At 53.0% G+C, this 13,555-nt stretch overlaps 1 pseudogene; it reads left to right on the forward strand.

The window, feature by feature from the left end:
• Window positions 1–3,979: 3,979 nt before the first annotated feature.
• Window positions 3,980–11,242, forward strand: LOC139042373 (serine/threonine/tyrosine-interacting protein pseudogene; annotated as a pseudogene).
• The last annotated feature ends 2,313 nt before the right edge of the window (window positions 11,243–13,555 follow it).

Below are 13,555 nucleotides of genomic sequence, written 5' to 3' on the forward strand. Positions count from 1 at the left end.
ACTGCCCATGGGTCCTGTTCCCATGCTATTCTCTGAATAAAAGAACACTACTGCCAGACCTTGAGAGTCCAAGTCATGTTTCTTGTGACTCCTCAGCTCGCCGAGCCCGCAGTAGGGTTACCGATATGTACAGGCCCACACTCACCAGGAGACACTGGAGGCCGCGCACTTGCTTGTACGTAATTTTATAAAAAGAAGAAAGAAGGAAAGGAAGAGAGAGAGCCCTGAGCAGTATTTGAACATAAATAGGGCCTGAGCCTCTTGCTTCCTGGTCCAGTAGGACTGATTTCCTGGAAGTTCCCCAAACCCCAGTCATCCCCTGGCTCATTGGCCATCTTCCCTTCTCCCCTACCATTTGTCTGCTTACTCACTTCACGTTTTTCTGCAAATCAACTCACTTTATCTGCTTACATGGAAAACCTGCCATAAATAGAAAGTAACTATAAAAGCAGCCACAGCGTAAACAGACACCGACATTAGATTCTAGGTTTTGGCTGTTTGCCAAAGGATAGGACCCCCCCCCCGCCCCCCCCCCCCAAGTCTTCTGAGAAGGAAAATCACAAGTATTGAGAGGTGTTCAAGACCTGTCAGCCCCTTTCTGGGACTTTCTTGATGCCACCAGAAGGGCTGGAAGGGCTGATGAGGGCAGAGGTCCTCCCGATACAATTCAGTGTTGTTTCATGCAGGGTCCTCAGACTCCTGAGTCGCGCTGGGAATGGCCTACCAGGCACTGGTCATGTTTTGGGGAGGATGCTCTGAACCCTGACACATGGCTCAGCTGGCTGGCGAACTGTGTGAATGAGGCCCCAGTCCTCTCCATGCTAGGCTGCCAGGGGGTCTTGAGGAGGCCACTCGGGGTAAGCTGGCACTGAGAGCGGGGCCAGAACCTCTGGTCGGAGCAAAGGACAGTCAGGTGACCCAGCGATTCCACTCCCAGAAACGCACCCAGAAGAAATGAGAGCAGGTGTTCCAATCCTTGTACACGCCTGTTCACAGCAGCATTACTCACAATAGCTCAAAGATGGAAACAACACAAATGTCCATCCACTGTGATGGATAAACAAATGTGGCATAGCCAAATGATGAAATATGACTCAGCTATAAAAAGAGATGGAGTACTGACACAGGATACAGCACGAATGGGCCTTGACAACATGATGCTCAGTGAGAGAGGCCAGACGCAAAAGGACCACATATTACATGATTCCATGCATATGAAATGTCCAGAACAGGCAAATCCATAGAGACAGAAAGCCAGGGGCTGGAAGGAGAGAGGGATGGGAAATGACTGTTAGTGGCTGTGGGTTTCCTTTCGGAGAGACGAAAATGTTCTGGGACTACGTGGAGTTGGTGGTTGTACATCGGTCTGACTGTGCTAAACGCCACTGAATTGTACGCTTTAAAGTGGTTAACTTTATGTTATGTGAATTACACCTCCATAAAAAAAACCTTTAAAAATAAATTTAAGAAAAAAAGGGAACTCTGGGAGAGAAGGACTGAGATGGTTTAACGCCCGAGGCTGAGCTCAGAAAACTGAGCCACGTGCAGCTGAAACTCTGAGCAGCAGGTACCCCAGACCCTTTCCCAGAGGCGACCCATCCATGCTTGGCACACTGTGCTGGCCCAGGAGGACATGGGGGCTGGGCACAACCAGGAGAGAACAACCCGGAGGCCCAGCGCCTTGCCTTTGGTAGAGAAGACCCCTCCTGTGTCCCCACTTGCCCCCACCCCATCCCCCAGGTCCTGGGGAGAGGAGTGAGGGTCCTGGGACCAGGAATCTTTGTACCTTCCCACTCTTTCCTCCTCTCACCAGTGGCTCATCACCCAGGCTCTGGGGCCATAGCAAGGAAATCCTGGGCAGAGGTCAACGAGGCTCCAGCCGAGACAGAGATGTGTCTGCAACCATCCACTCTCTACAGAGACTCCCGGACGCCTGCAAAACCCACTGGATGTCAGTGAAGCGACGAGCCGTCTGCTGGCTCATCAGAATGTAGAAGCTCACTTAATCCTCCCGGGGACGAGAGTATTATCCGCATTGGAGAAAGTCACCCACACAGAAATGAGGACGAGGCCAGGCCTGAGGAAGTCAGGGGCTGCCCCATGCCATGGCTTCCAGCAGGGCTGTGAAGGGCTCAAGGCTGACCCTCTGGTCCCCAGCGAGCTGTCGGGACCACCTGCACCAGACACGCCAGGAGCCAGCTACAAATGAGAGTTGTAGCCCCCTGTTGTGTGTGGAACAGTGACCCCCGCAAATTTACCCCCGCCAGCAACTCAGATGTGACCTCATTTGGAAAAAGGTTCTTTACAGTTGTAACTAGTTTAGGTGAGGTCATTCTGGATTAGGGTGGCCCTAAATCCGATGACTGTTGTCCTTTCACTTGAGACACAGACACAAGACGCAGAGAAGAAGGCCATGTGAGGACAAGGCAGAGACTGGAGTCATGTGGCCACAGCTAAGGGATGCCTGGGGCCATCAAAAGCTGGCAGAGGCAGGAAGGAGCCCCCCTGGAGCCTCCGGAGGGAACGTGGCTCTATGACGCCTGGCTTTCAGACTCCTGGCCTCCAGGACTGGATGGGGATAGATTTCTGTTGTTCTGACTGCCCCCAGTTCTGCTGATCCTGAGGCCTGCTCCGTGCTCACCACAGCTTTCTCACATCCCCACGGAAGCAACAGGTGCTGCCCCAGCCTGCCACCCACGTGGCTTCGCCGAACAGTGTCTCTGTGAGAAACATCCTTTTTGCACCACTGAGGCAGCTGGAGCTCACCCAAGGCCACACAGTTGTCAAGAGGACTCAACCCTCAGAAGGGCCAAGGACAGCACCTCACAGAGACCCAGGGTGCACTTCCCCACATGGAGCAGTTAAAGCATGGATGGGGTTTCGGGGGACCAGGGAGCTGGGGGGAGGTGCCCTCCAACCCGCAGGGTTGCCAGGGCAAGCGGGGAGCCAGATCTCCAGAAGCTAGTGAGAGCTGTGGTGGGAGAGTCCTGGGGCCGCGGTAACAAAGGACCACAGGCTGGGAGGCTAAAATAGCAGAACTTCTCTCTCTGCCAGTTCTGGAGGCCAGAAGTCCGAAAGCAAGGTGTCACCAGGGCCAGGCTCCCTCCACAGGCTCCAGGGGAGGATCCTTTCTGCCTCTGCCAGCTTCTGGTGACCCCAGGTGTCCCTTGGCTGTGGCCGCGTCCCTCCGTCTCTGCCTCTCGTCCTCACACAGCTTCTCCTCCGTCCGTGCCTGTGTCTAAATTCCTCTTTCTTATGAGGACTCCTGTCATTGGATTCAGGACCCATCCTAGTCTGATAGGAGCTCATCTTAAGCTGATGACATCTGAAATGACTCCATTTCCAAACAAGGCCACATCCACAGGTACTGGGGGTTAGGACGTGGGCATATCATTTAGGGGGACACAACTCAGACCACAACAGCTACAGAGGAGCACAGCCACTCCCAAAGCTCTGGGCAGAGCAGTGGTGACCCCTCCCGGAAGCCCCAGGTCAGGCCCCAGGTGAAGAGACGGCCGAGGGGTACCTGGACGGGCAGAGTCATGAGCCAGGCTGGGCCTGATGGCCCTGAGGGAAGGGGGCAGCCATAGCCCACCCCTGGGTGGAGTCAGGATGGGCCAACTGTCTCCTCCACCGCCAGGTTCTCGAAGCAGCTGTGCTGCCGAAGGTGACTCCCACCGCGGTCCGGCAGCCTGGAGGGTCCCTGGAGACAGGCCTTCTTCTCCGAGTGGAGCCCTCAGCTCTGCCTGGCCTGGTGACAGCAAAGGATCGCCATGTCCTCATGGTATGAGTCCTCGGAGAGGAAGCTCCCCAGAAGGGGAAGTGGTTCTTACAGGTGCCGGGCATCTGGGCTTGATTCAAATCAGGACAGAGTGATGGGTGTGACTGGACGGGCCCCTGTGTCATCAGGGGCTAACCCCAGGCTCAGAACCCAGTGGTGTGACTTTGAATCACGCTAGAACTCTTGTGTTGCTGGAGAAAGCTGGGTCCATCCGCCCCGCAGCCACCTGCATGGACGCCCTCCCAGCGCGGGGAGCAAATGCAGAAACAGGGGAGCGGCTCCCTCCTTTGACAGAGCCCTGCGTTCCGGTGGTTATTCCAGAGACGAAACGAGGAAACCTCCTAGACAAGGTAATCTCGCTCGGTGATAAAGGCAGTGAGAACGATTTGGCGGGATTAGACCGAGGTCTGGAAAGGCCTCGCTGAACATGTGATGTATGACGAGTAACCAGGAGGTGGCAGGCGCAGGCAGATTTGGGGCAGAGCAAAGCCCGGGCCAACCTGCTCTGCTGGCACCTGCTGGGAGCTCACAGGATGGGGAAGAAGGACGGAGAGTGGGGGGCTTCGGGGAGGGGCAGACCACCGGGAACCTGGTCTATTTGGGCATTTGTTAAATGCGACAAGAAGCAGCAATGTCCTGATAAGAACCAGGACCACAGAGGGAGACACAGAGACACAGGGCAGAGGCCAGGTGAGGAAGGGGCAGATGTTGGGGGGATGTGGCCGCAAGCCAAGGGCCGCCAGAGCCCTGGCTGAGAGTGGCAGGGAGGACCTTCTCCTAAGGGCCTCCAGAGGGCGTGTGGCTTCCTGCCACCTGGATGTCAGGCTTCTGCCTCCAGAACCAGAGAGGATAAACTTCTGTTGTGTAAGTCCCCATTTGTGGTCCTCTGTTATGGTGGCCCCAGGACACTTCCGCAGAGACCTTGGAACCTATGTGCTCTGTTCACTGAGAGCAGAAAAAGCACTTCAGGTGGTCTTAGTGATCGGCCTGATCGCCTAAGAAAACCCTGGACGTAACTCCTGGTAGGAGCACACTGTTTAGTGGGCAACGGTTTGTCTGCCCCGAGCTTCTCCCTGGAGGGCCTGTTGCACAGGAGGAACAATGCCACTCCTCTGGGGCTCCCTTCTCAAGAAAAGAGTCTGTTTATAATGGAGTGATTTGCTGGCATTTTCCACCAGGCCAGCTTTCCCCACCACCGTGCTGAGGGGAAGGCCCAGACAAACTGGGTCAAGACGTGTCCCAGGCCCCGCTCCAATAAAGAGATTTATTTATGAGTGCAATAATGCTGAATGTTCTCACTGTCAGTGAAATATCACATTATCTTCACACAGGGATCATTTAAACATTGCTTGAATCCAAACTCAGAGATTTCATCAACGCCTGAGCCTCATGTGCCAACATCACCAGGGCGTCCCTCATCCCCGCCCGGGAGCAAGCAGATGTCCTACAAGTTCCTGCAGAGGCTGCTCTCCGGCCCTGTGTGTGCCCGCCTGGCAGCAGGGCCATGCTGACTAATCACCCATGGGAAGGCTTCGAGGGACGAGAAAGCAATGCATCAGCCACTATTTCACTGGGACCTTTAGAGCAAGAACCAGCAGAAACCAGGTGATGAACGAGCTGGGAAAACATAAGGAAAACACCAGATGAGTCCAAGAGGAATTCGCTTCCCGGAGAAAAGCTCAACCTGTTGGGCCCAAGGTGCTGAAAAGAGCGTCTCCTTGCCAGGGGTCCCCATGCCACAGCCACTTTGGCGTCTCCCTCTGCAACCTGAGAGCAGCTGCCAGATGTTTGTTAGGGTGGGAAACACTGAGTCCCTGATGAAGGCCCAGCTTGAGCCATCTTGGTGTGGAAGTCACTGGGCCAGAGTTTTCTAGAACTTGAGACCTTGAAGGGCACCCCACTCTACCTCTCCTTTCGAAGGATCCTACTCTCCGAGGCTGCAGAGCCATGCAGGCATCTAACCAGAACTCCCAGCTGCATGGAACGTTTGAATCTGATTTGCAATCGTCACCAAGCGCCACGCTGCGTCCAGCTCTTAAAGCCCCTGGGGGCACCGCCCTTTCCATCTAACTCGGCATCCTTCATCCTCACCCCAACACTCACTCAAGGATCGGGGGTGAGGACAGAGTCGGGGGATGGGTTTGGCTCAGGTGCAGCTCACCCGTCCAGACTGCTTTCTCTCTCTCCAGCCTCAAGGTGAATAAGAGGTCGGCAGGATCACAGCCCCCAGAGGCCCCCACTTAATCACCCTAATCCCCAGAGCCTGTGAATCCGATAGGCTACAGAGCACAAGGGGCCTGGCAGATGGGATTAAGTTCAGGATCCCGAGATGAGAGATGATCCTGGATGACCCAGCTGGGTCCAATGTCATCACAGGATCCCACGAGAGGGAGGCAAGAGGTCAGACAGGAAAGAAGATCCATGTTGCTGGCTTTGAAGATGGAGGGAGGAGCCACAAGCCAAGGGATGTAGGCTCCTCTAGAAGCTGGAAAAGGCAAAGCAATGGGTCCTATCCAGAGCCTCCGGAAGGAACCAGCTCCACAGGCATCTTGATTTTAGCCCGGGGAGACCCGTGTTGGGCGTCTGGCCTCCAGACCGCAGATGCTAAGTTTGTGTTCAAGCCGCCAGGTTTGTGGTCATTTGGTACAGCAGCCCCAGGACTCTGAGGAAGTATTTGTGGATTGAGCGGATTTGTATTTCCTTTGAGTTTGATTTCCTGCGACCCTATTCAGTATACTAAGGTGATCAGGTCCAAAGTGTCCACAGCTTGATGAATTTTCACAGGGGCCCCTGCTACAGAACCAGGACCAGAACACAACCAGGGGGACGCAGAAGGCCTCTCGGGACTTGGCCCATAACATCTTCCTTCAGGCAGGCGAGGGTGGAACAGCATCCCCCCGCCAAATCCACATCCACTTGAAACCTCAGAATGGGACCTTGCGTGGAAATAGGGTCTTTGCGGATGTAACCAAGACAAAATGAAGTCATGCTGGAGTAAGTTAGGCCCTAGATCCAATGACTGGCGTCCTTACAGGGAGAGGGAGATTGGGACCCAGGTACACAGAGGAGAGGAGGCTGTGTGAAGATGGAGGCAGAGATGGAGGGGGGCGGCCACCAGCCCAGGGATGCCTGGAGCCCCCAGGAGCTGGAAGAGGCAGGGAGGACCCTCCCCTGGAGCCTCCAGAGGGAGCACGGCCCTGCCACACCTGGATTTCAGATTCTGGCCTCCGGAACTGTGGGGGGAGACCTTTCTGATGTGTAAGCCCCCCAGTTTGGGGTTGTTGGTTGCGGTAGCCCCAGAACACTCATACGAGGCACCACTCCCGCCTGCGGTGGAGCCCCACTGATGTTCCCCAGCTTCCGAGCTCCCTGGGAACGTGAGCATACAGCGGCGGCCTTGCTGCAGGCTTCTCTCACCCAACACTGGCTCAGTGGGACTCCTCCGCCGGGCCACGCACAGCTAGTTCATCATCCTCATCACTGCTCATTGTCCTGGCGTGTGACCGCACCACGAGTCCTCCTTTCTATGATTTGTGCACACCTGGGCAGTTCCCGGTTTGGGGTACTGTGACCGGAGCTCCTGGGAACATTCTTGCACACGCCCCTGGTGTGTGTGCACACGCCCCTCAGGTGGATGCACACCCGGGGGGGACTTGCTGAGCCCCAGGCTCTAGCAAGTGCTGCCTAACCATTTCCAGAGGGCTGAACTCATCCCCGGCCCCTCCCCAGCAGGGTAGGAAAATTCAGAACTCCGTGTCCATACTGGATGCCTCACGTTCTCATCGCCAAAAGCAACGAGCATCATTTGCAGGAAAAGGGATGGGAGAGGAGAGGGCACTGAGAAACACGGGGATCCAGGGGGATTTAATCCCAATGCAATTTTTGCCGCCTGCGGAGTTCTGAAATCTATGTGCAGGGCAGGATTAAACTGGTCCAGATGGTTGGGGTCAGAGAGTTCGGATCCTCTTAGAAGAATTGCTGATCCCCTCCGTGCCCTGGCTTGCGGGCTGCAGGCGCCCTCAGGATCAACGTGTCAGGTCGCTGGGAGGAGCAGGCTGCCATCTGCAAGGTTTCCAGCGATGGTCCCGAACAACTCATGGGTGATGAGAGACAGGTTTTCCCTCGGAAGGAGCCAAAGAATGGAAGGAGAGCGGACAGAAATGGCTGAGGTGCCCGAGCGCCGTGACTCTCCAGAGCCGAGACCTGCCGCACCCTGGGGCTGGAATGCGACACCCCTGTTTTACCAGCCCCACATCCCCTGGGTCTCCCCCCCCAACTTCCGATGTGCACCGCGGTACAGACTCCAGTGAAGACAGAGGAGAGAAACAGCCTTCCGTGCTCCTGAGGTCTCGAGTGATAGCCAGCGTGGCCTCTCTTGGGTGGGCTCCCGGGAGGCACTCTGACACTGAGGTGTGATATGACAGCATACTGGGGTGGCTCGAGGGGAAGCAGCCACCCAGGGAAGCCGAGGCCCAGTCCTGATGGGGCATGTGGGCCGACAGCGTCCGTGCCAGCTGGGGGCAGCCACCTCCAGAGGAAGGAAACCATCCCTTCTGGGGGCTTCCCCCAGAGGCCACCAGCAAACGTCCCCGGGTCTCACTGAGCCACGTGCCTGTGCTCAAGACGCAGGCCCTTGGAAGAGGGCAGTGCCAATCTGTGCCCCCGGAGTGGGCAGTGGGCCCGGGGACCCTGGAAGGGAAGGCAGATCCCAGAGTGACGATGGGTGTGTCTTGTGGGGAGGGGAGGAGGCCACATCCCTCAACCTTCACCCAGCTAGGGGATGGGTGGGTCCTCTGACCACATCCACTTCTCCGCAGGTAGGAAGACCGAGGCTTAAAGGAGGGAGCAACTTGCTCGGATTCTCCTAGCTGCAGAGTGGTGGGCAGGGTTCCACATAAAAGAGCCCTGTCTGATCCAGGGAGGACTACTCGTCCCCTGTTCTATGGCTTCCACGTAAATGTCTCCAGGGATCTCCAGCATCCAAAATATTCTTACGGATGAGCAAGGACAAGGAAAGCCAATAGGCCATTCACAACTTCCCAATAAACCTCAAGTGCTGGAGAAGTACCACCGTGCTCCCTGGTGCCCAGAGAGAGGGCTCTGCGTGGGGGAGAGCAGTCTCGATGCAGGCTGCAGGAAGGGAGGCGAATGGGAGTTAGCAGGCAAGGAGGCAGGGAAAGAGCAGCTCAATGAGGAAGTAGCATGTGCAAAGGCCCTGGGGTGTATCCCAAGCATGGAACATTCTCACAACTAAAAGAAGGCCATCGTGGGCTGGGGAGCAGAGGGAGGGTGGTTCAACAAAAGTTGAAAAAGTTGGCAGGGGGCGGACGTGCATTTAAGGCCCTGGGAACACTTAAGGAGTTGAATCATCATCTCAAATCAATAGGCATTGCATTATGTCCTTCAAATATTTGCTTCTGGCACCTCACTCAGGTTTGCCTAAGTCAAGGATGGAAACAGTGGACAAACGCTGCTCAGGACAGACACCATGTCCTCTCCCCAGGCAACACCCCAGAGGGACAATTCCTTCTTCAGCTCCTCTGGGGGAGGACAGTCCTGTGGCTGCCACACCAGCCTGAACATATGATGCCGCAGCCGTCTGTCTGTCTTCTGGGAACAAGGACCTGTGAAACCTTCCCAGACGCCTTCCTGTGGCCCGTGTGTCGCCTGCCGGCTGCACGTCTCTGGATCTGCCAATCTAGCACATGCTACCCTGCCCCAGAAAGAGGCAGAGAGCCACTGGCGCCAGTGATCATCCCTGCACACGTTGTCCTTCCATGAATCTGTTGTGGATGTTTCCCTGGACCAAAATACCCCAGTGGTGGTTTGTGCAGCCTCATCTTTCCCTTTATGGAGAGTGGCAGCAGCGGCTCCTCCAGCTCCTTCCCGCCTTCCTAGGGGACGGCATTTCTAGTTCTTTCTGTCTATACCCTAGAACGGAATTTGTCTGGCCCCATGCTTAAGTTCATAACAATCATTTTGTTATTGCCCCTCTGCGCTCTGCATCCTTCTGCACAGGCCACACGGACCCCAGGACCCTGGGAAGGGAGCTGGGGAGCAGGGCTGAGCAGGGCCCCGTGTTCTGTGAGCCTGTTGAAAGTTGTACCGGCCTGTTCCGCAGCCGGGTGGCCTGAGGGGCGTGGAGATCCGGGAGGGAGACGGCGGCAGCATGGCAGACGGGTGCCAGCCGCCCTGCCCGCGTCTTCCCGGCTGTGGCCGCCACCGGAGCCGCCGGGACCCGTTGGTCCGCCCTTGTTGGCTGTAAGCCTGCTGCCCACCGGCAGCCCTCCGGCCCACGGGTCCTCCTTCCTCCCGCCGCTGCCCCCAGCCCGCGGGGCCATGGAGGACGTGAAGCTGGAGTGCCCCGCGCTCCCCCTGTGCTGAGAGGACGCCGAGCTACCTATCCTACAGAAACATGGAATAACCCATATAATATGCACAAGACAAAATATTGAAGCAAACTTCATGAAACCAAACTTTCAACAATTATTTAGATATTTAGTGTTGGATATTGCAGATAATCCAGTTGAAAATATAATACGTTTTTTTCCCCATGACTAAAGAATTTATTGATGGGAGCTTACAAACTGGGGGAAAGGTTCTTGTCCCTGGAAATGCAGGGATCTCCAGGAGAGATGCATTTGCTTATGTTCAAGAAAGAAGATTTTGTATTAATCCTAATGCTGGATTTGTCCATCAACTTCAGGAATATGAAGCCATCTGCCTAGCAAAATTAACAATACAGATGATGTCACCACTCCAGATAGAAAGGTCATTATCTGTTAGTTCTGGTACCACGGGCAGTTTGAAGAGAACACATGAAGAAGAGATTTTGGAAACATGCCAGCAGCGGCTGCACAGAACGGCTGACTCAAGAGCAATATTACAGAGGATGTGAATCTCTATTTGGGAAGGAGAAAATACTAGAGACAATGATGATGGAAAAACAGTAAAAACACAAGCAGTTTCTTTCCAATTATATGTTGCTTCCAGACATGTTTCTCTGCAACTTGTGGAGCAACATTTTAAGATGTTGGATTTCTGCAATAGATGGCAAATGATGGTTTTACCCTTTTTTCCGTTTCCTTTTTGCTTTTACATCTTACATTTTTATTATAAACCAAGAATTTCGGACTTGCAAAGAGGTATTATTGCAATAATGCACTTTTCATACTTGAAATTTATTTGTATAATATAAAGTTATTACTTTAAGCAAAATGCAAGTTAGGGGGGATTTGTTTATAAAATCTGGGTAATTTATAACAAGAATTTCCTAAAGTGTGCTAAAAATTCATTGTTCTATATATTACATTTTAAAAATAACTTTACAGTTCAGTTTTATGAAGGAGCCTCTTACAGAAACATGAACAAATGCAGGAATCTACCACATTTCTTTTGTAATATAATTCAATAGCATAATTACCTTTTTCTTAAACTTGTTGATCCCTTATTAATAAGCTTTAAATCACATTAGCCAACTATCCTTACTTTAACATGATCCACGTATTGCTTCCTTTCCTATTACCTTCCTAATTTATTCTATCGAGAAAAAAATGTTTAATGAACAACGGAAGATGTTTCATTTTGTCACAGCAGATGCTCAAAAACAAGGAGTTTTAGATTTTCATGTGACTTTTTTTTTGCATTCTTAAAAGCCAAATATTGTTAGCTCTTTTTAGAGTTGCTTAGCCCATATTTTTCTCTGTCCAAAATGGTTCTAAATAGAATATAATAAACCAGTGTAGCACTATTTTTTTCCCTAAATGAAGCCCAAATAAGAAAGTGCCTTGCATCATTAAAAAAATAAAATAAAAAATAAATTTTCATACTAAATTAATATGTAGACCAGTGAAAAGCTAACATTTTTCTGTGATTTCTTTTTTTTTAAGTCATAAATTAGTTTAAACTGAAAGTCTGAGGCTTGAAGAAACCTCAGTAAATTATTTGGAATATGGAACATTTATTCCTTCATTTTATGTTGTCTTAATGATTCTGTGAGATTGTTCTGGCTCAGAAGCTTTTCTTTGAAGATGCATGTCTTGAGGAATGTGATTTGTGGGAGACGTTAGCGTACTTCAAACTAGCGCTTTAATCAGTTCTTTGCACTGAGTTCATCCAAATTTCCCCCATAATTTGCATTAGCGGAGTCACTTTATGGATCCTAAGTTCTCCATAATTTTTATTTACACATATAAAAATTGTTTTAAGAAAAAAAAAAGAAAGAAAGTTGTACCATGTTTCTGCTACCTATTCAAAAATGCACCACTGATGAAAACGATGCGATCGTTCTTCCTGATGAAGGAGGGAGAACCCGAGCAGGGGCTCGGCCTCGGCACAGCTGTGCCACGTCTGCCGTTCACACACTGCTGACCCGAACTGCAAGTCTCTTTCTCTCCGGGCCTCAGTTTCTTCACCTGTAGAACGAAGGCCTGGGCCCTGATGACCTCGGTGCAGCTGTCTGATTTGCCCAGTTTGTGTGTCTAGCTCGTTGTAGCCTGGAGACATGGCTGACTCCTTCACTTCCCTTTGTCACACTGGCAGGTGTCAAATCCCAGCACAAGCCCGGTCATGGCCAAGAGTCACTCAGCGAGAGGGTGGAGGAGTCTGCCATGCCACTGCCCGGGCAGTGAGGCAGAGCTGCTGGGTGTGGAGCCCCAAAGGCAAACCCAGCGCAGGCTTCAGAACCTTCTCTTGGGGTGGTACTTAGGTCCCATGAGGTCCTGTGACCCTTCCTCCCAAGGACGCCTCGTCAAGATGAAGCAGAGGCCCAGAGTCAGTGAATCTGGGCTTAACTGGATTCACGAATCTGGGCTTCAGTGAATCAGTGAGTCCGGGCTTCAGTGAATCCGTGAGTCCAGGCTTCAGTGAATCCGTGAATCTGGGCTTCAGTGAATCCGTGAGTCCAGGCTTCAGTGAATCCGTGAGTCCAGGCTTCAGTGAATCCGTGAATCTGGGCTTCAGTGAATCGGTGAATCTGGGCTTCAGAGAATCAGTGAATCTGGGCTTCAGTGAATCAATGAATCTGGGCTTCAGTGAATCAGTGAGTCCAGGCTTCAGAGAATCAGTGAGTCTGGGCTTCAGTGAATCCGTGAATCTGGGCTTCAGTGAATCAATGAATCTGGGCTTCAGTGAATCAGTGAGTCCAGGCTTCAGTGAATCAATGAATCTGGGCTTCAGTGAATCCGTGAGTCCGGGCTTCACGGAAGCCGTGAGTCCGGGCTTGCTGATGTCTCAGAGGCATCTGGTGCCTAAAGTGCTCTCCCTGCTTGCACTCGAGGCTCCAGCCCTCAGAAGGCAGGAAGCGGGCAGGCTGAGTGACCCTAGGTCCTTGTGAACGCCCGGATGCTGCCCTACCTTCCCCACCAGCGTTGGAGTCTGCCGAGACAAGAGTTCCTCGTCCCTCCTGTGTCTGCTACGTCGGGGACCCCTGAGCCTCACATGTGGCTCCCTATGAGCGGGGGTCCCAGGGCCAGAGAGGAAGGGACGCCAACATCCCTGTCTTCAGATGGGCGGGGTCCTGGGCTCTGCAGGGCAAATCTGGAACGCTCGGCAACATCCAGGTGAACGCCAGGCAGCAAAGAGTGGGGGCACACCTAAAAAACTCCTGTGGGAGAGTGCGTGAATCTCATGTGCACGGCACAGCGAATGCCCACTGGCTTGGATCAAAACTCAGAGCAGGGCCAGCGTCCCAGAGAGCGTGCGGACTTCTAAAAGTGAATCCAAAAAGTACTGTTTTTGTAAATGGGTGAAACGTCCACGTGATTCAAAATTCAA

The sequence above is a fragment of the Equus asinus genome, chromosome 28 (assembly GCF_041296235.1).
Source record: "Equus asinus isolate D_3611 breed Donkey chromosome 28, EquAss-T2T_v2, whole genome shotgun sequence".
Classification (NCBI taxonomy): domain Eukaryota; kingdom Metazoa; phylum Chordata; class Mammalia; order Perissodactyla; family Equidae; genus Equus; species Equus asinus.